Here is a 4,855-nt window from a genome sequence, read left to right as displayed (position 1 = left end):
AAACCTTTTCAATTGTCTCTTGAGTCAAGCTCATGGTAAGGTTATTTTGGGGGTTCTTCCCTAATAACAATAATATAAGTAATAATAATATTGATAATATATGTTAAGTACTAGCTATGTGCCAAACATTGGGCTAAACGTTGTGTTAGATATGAGATAATCAGGTCAGATGCAATCCCTGTCACACCTGTGACTCACAGTCTGAGTTCGTTTGTTCGTTCATTCGTTCAGTTGTATTTATTGAGCGCTTACTGTGTGCAGAGCACTGTACTAAGCACTTGGGAAGTACAAGTTGGCAACATATAGAGACGGTCCCTACCCAACAGTGGGCTCACAGTCTAGAAGGGGGAGACAGAACAAAACAAAACATATTAACAAAATAAAATAAATAGAATAAATATGTACAAGTAAAATAAATAAAACAGAGTAATAAATACGTACAAACATATATACATATATACAGGTGCTGTGGGGAAGGAAAGGAGGTAAGGTGGGAGGGATAGAGGAGGGAGGAGGGGGAGAGGGAGGAGGGGGAGAGGAAGGAGGGGGCTTAGTCTGGGTAGGCTTCCTGGAGGAGGTGAGCTCTCAGTAGGGCCTTGAAAGGAGGAAGAGAGCTAGCTTGGCGGATGTGGGGAGTTCACCTTCTGTAACTCTATGCATGGTAACAAATTCCTCGATTCTTTCACATTACTCTCCAAGACTTATCATTTCACAGTATCATCTCTTCAGCTCCTTTTCCCCTTCCAGGTTCCTATTTCTCAGAAAACCTTTATAGGTTGGTCTCAGGCACTTTCATTGTTTTTCTTGAGGTGGGCAAACCTCCTTTTTGGTGCTAGTGTGGGCAACCCTCTGATTGTATCTTTTTCTTTGTAGAGAGGTGTAGGTAGTCTTCTTGATGAGAAGGGGCTAAGAATCCAAAGGATATGAAGAGCTGGAGAGGGTTCCTAAATTTTGGCTGTTTTTTCTACCACGGCTCAAGCATTGGAGATTAATCTTGGCTTAAGATCTGATCATATGCAACAGGAAAGGACTAAGTTAATATTCATTTAGGAACCAGAGTTCTCAATGAAGAATCAAGTCAAGGTTAGTTATAGAAATTATGATATTGATTTTTAGACTGTATGAGAGGAAAATTAAAGCACATTTCTGCAAGTGTTATGAAAGCCCATCTAAAATTCTAGGACTCCCAAGAGACATTCCCTGATTTATAAACTATTATTAATTATTTACTAATTATGCTTCCCCTCTCAGGGTCACATCTGGAGACTTTCCAGGACTCTACCAGTCTCGACTATGGGAGGGAGAGTCAAGCAGAGGTCTATCCATTCCATTTCTAGCTTGGGCAGTGGCTAGCGAGTGGAAGGCAACCTGTTACAAGTCAAAACTCACCCTTGCTGGGCAGCAGCGGCATGGGAGAGAGTCAAGGGTGGAGACTCAAGTTTACTGCACGGAAGGAGCCGATGGTAAACCACTTCCCTATTTTTACCAAGAAAACTCTATGGCTACACTACCAGAACAATTGTAGATGAAGGTGGGGCATGCTGGGAGAGATGTGTTCATAGCATCACTATGGGTCAGAGACGACTCAACAGCATAAGACAAAAAAAATTATGCTTACCTTTCTGTTCATGGCATTTCTTTGGTCTTCTTCCACACTTCCACACACATATCTGTTTGTTATTGCTCTGACTACTTTGGTTTATTATTTCTACTTGTTCCAACCCTCTTTTCACTCTCATTTCATGTATTTAGTTGAGTCACCCCTGCACCATTAGATTTTAAGTTTTCTTAGGTCAGGGATGCTGTCTTCTACTTGTGTGTATATTCCTGAAGGCCTAGGACAGTGGCGTCTGTTGTTCAGGTAACCACTGCAAAAACAATTCAAACCCATGTCCTACTAGCAGTAGGACATATCTTTTATCTTTGAAGCACTGGTGACTGATCAATGCTCACGGCAAATAGTAAAGGGACAGAAAAGTTAGACTACTGCATTTCAGACCCATAGGCATGATAATAATAATAATAATAGTAGTGTTAAGCACCTATTATGTGCTAAGCACTGTTCTAAGTGCTGGCGTAGATACAAGGTAATCAGGTTGTTCCACTTGGGGCTCACATTCTTATTCCCCATTTTACAGGTAAGGCAACTGAGGCACAGAGCAGTTAAGTGGCTTGCCCAAAGTAACACAGTAGACAAGTAGAGGGGCTGGGGCTGCTGCTCTAACTTTATAACTTCATTGTCAATGGGGTCATCTTTAAACAGAAGGTCAACTCTGATGATGAGGATGGTAGTGATGGGGTGAAGATGTTGTTGCTGATGTGATGGTGAAATAACTTATCGCATCTTGGGGGCATTTAGAGGTACCAAGCACTGTTCTATCACAAATTTTTAGGAGGTCTGGGAACAGCCCATGCAAACAATTACCTTGCTTGGCAATTCAAAGCCCAGACCACTGCCCTACTATCTTTGTTTTGTTGCTAATAGTGTGGATTCCAAGAGAGAAACAGCCCCAAAGCAAGAAGAAGAGAACTGCGAGGTGTTTATGCTTCTAAAAATATCAGTTAATAAATGATAAGACAAAAAGGGGAAAGAAAGCCCGTAAGAGGAAAATCCTGGATTTAGTCCCTGGAGAGCACTTTTCCAGACTTAGAGTAGAGGAAGCTGACTGTGGACTTATGGATAAAATATTTACAAAACAAATCCCACGGGAAATAATAATTGAATGTTTGATATTTTGACATTCAATTTTTAGGATTTAATATTTTTCTTCTTCATTGAGTTTAATTAAGTTTCCCCTAGGGTCAAAAGCCTGGAAAACTTGAAAAAAATAAAGTGGTTCTGTTTACCAGTCAGGTTTGCTCCTTTAATACTCTACTATGCATTTGGCTATATTCATTCTCATGTGCTGTGGTTCAGCATTTCTCAGTTTATATGGCCCTTTTTAAAAACAAAAACACAATTTCAGCAGCTTGGCCAAAGTAATGTCACCTAATGAGAAACCTGTCTCTCAAGAGCTCCAGTCATGAACTTTGTTCATCCACTATAAATAATACCAAGAATTTTCTAAATAATTGTAAACTCACTATTTGTACCTTGTACACATTTTCACCTGGAAATGAGGACACATGTTTGTATTTAGTAACTTATTTAAGTTTTATATTGTATCCACTCGAGGACTCGGTGTCAATATTGGCACCCAAAAAGCACCTAATAAAGTGCTTAGAGTAGTAGTAGTAATAGTATTTTATTTTGCATTTTAATTTACAAGAGCCTTTTTTTGGTATATGTTAAGTGCTTATATGTGCAAAGCACTGTTCTAAGCACTGGGGAGGTTACAAGGGGATCAGGTTGTCCCACAGGGGGCTCACAGTTTTAATCCCCATTTTACAGGTGAGGTAACTGAGGCACAGAGAAGTTAAGTGACTTGCCCAAAGTCACACAGCTGACAGTGGAGGGATTTGAATCCATGACCTCTGCCTCCAAAGCCCATGCTCTTTCCACTGAGCCACGCTGTATTTGAGATATAGATTCAAAATGGGAGCAATAGGTGCAAAGGTTAAGTAGCTGACAAAAGAATGCGAAACTTTCAATCCCAAACTGTACTTTCCTCTCTAGGGTGCGGATGAACTCGGCAGGTTGTGGCTTCAGGTCTGGGTGGCAGGAAGGGGATGGCATCGTCTTTGTTTTGCCTCCTGCGGTGCCAGACCTTCTTCTCAGGCGGTAGCCACGACTGCAACCCCAAGCACCAGCAGCTGCTGTCAGTGGTCCGGGGCTGGCTTCAGGCCCAGGCAGAAGTCACCCACAAGGTGATCTGCGATGCCCGGCTGGGGCGTTCTGAGACTGGTCAGCCTGAGTGGCACTGAAGGTCTGTGCTACATGTGTGAGGTCCAGAGACACCTGGGCCACTGAGATCTGACCTGCTTCCATGCTGGACTATCATCATCAATAGCATTTATTGAGCGCTTACTATGTGCAGAGCACTGTACTAAGCGCTTGGGAAGTACAAATTGGCAACATATAGAGACGGTCCTTACCAGCAGTGGGCTCACAGTCTAAAAGGGGGAGACAGAGAACAAAACCAAGCATACTAACAAAATAAAATAAACAGAATAGATGTGTACAAGTAAAATAAATAAATAAATAGAGTAATAAATATGTACAAACATACACATATATACAGGTGCTGTGGGGAAGGGAAGGAGGTAAAATGGGGGGGATGGAGAGAGGGACGAGGGGGAGAGGAAGGAAGGGGCTCAGTCTGGGAAGGCCTCCTGGAGGAGATGAGCTCTCAGTAGGGCCTTGAAGGGGGGAAGAGAGCTAGCTTGGCGGATGGGCAGAGGGAGGGCATTCCAGGCCCAGGGGATGACGTGGGCCGGGGGTCGATGGCGGGACAGGCGAGAACGAGGTATGGTGAGGAGATTAACGTCGGAGGAGTGGAGAGTGCGGGTTGGGCTGGAGAAGGAGGGAAGGGAGGTGAGGTAGGAGGGGGCGAGGTGATGGACAGCCTTGAAGCCCAGGGTGAGGAGTTTCTGTCTGATGCGCAGATTGATTGGTAGCCACTGGAGATTTTTGAGGAGGGGAGTAATATGCCCAGAGCGTTTCTGGACAAAGATAATCCGGGCAGCAGCATGAAGTAAGGATTGAAGTGGAGAGAGACACGAGGATGGGAGATCAGAGAGAAGGCTGATGCAGTAGACTAGTGGAGCAGGTGGCCAGCGTCAAGCACGAAAGCCACCAACAAGTGTGAAGCGGCATGACCTAGTGAATAGAGCATGTGCTTAAGAGTCAGAAGGATCCAGGTTCTAATCCAGCTCCTCCATTTGTCTGTTGTGAACCTCCGACCATTATTATTAT

At 43.5% G+C, this 4,855-nt stretch overlaps 1 non-coding gene across 1 annotated transcript; it reads left to right on the top strand.

Moving 5' to 3' along the window:
* Window positions 1-1,241: 1,241 nt before the first annotated feature.
* On the top strand, window positions 1,242-1,379 carry LOC119938282. The gene has a single exon (XR_005454391.1). It is a non-coding gene; the product is annotated as a small nucleolar RNA SNORA7 (small nucleolar RNA).
* Window positions 1,380-4,855: the final 3,476 nt, after the last annotated feature.

The sequence above is a fragment of the Tachyglossus aculeatus genome, chromosome 1 (assembly GCF_015852505.1).
Source record: "Tachyglossus aculeatus isolate mTacAcu1 chromosome 1, mTacAcu1.pri, whole genome shotgun sequence".
NCBI lineage: Eukaryota > Metazoa > Chordata > Mammalia > Monotremata > Tachyglossidae > Tachyglossus > Tachyglossus aculeatus.
Note: the sequence above shows the minus strand (reverse complement) of the source record. Positions and strands in the feature narration are given on the sequence as shown.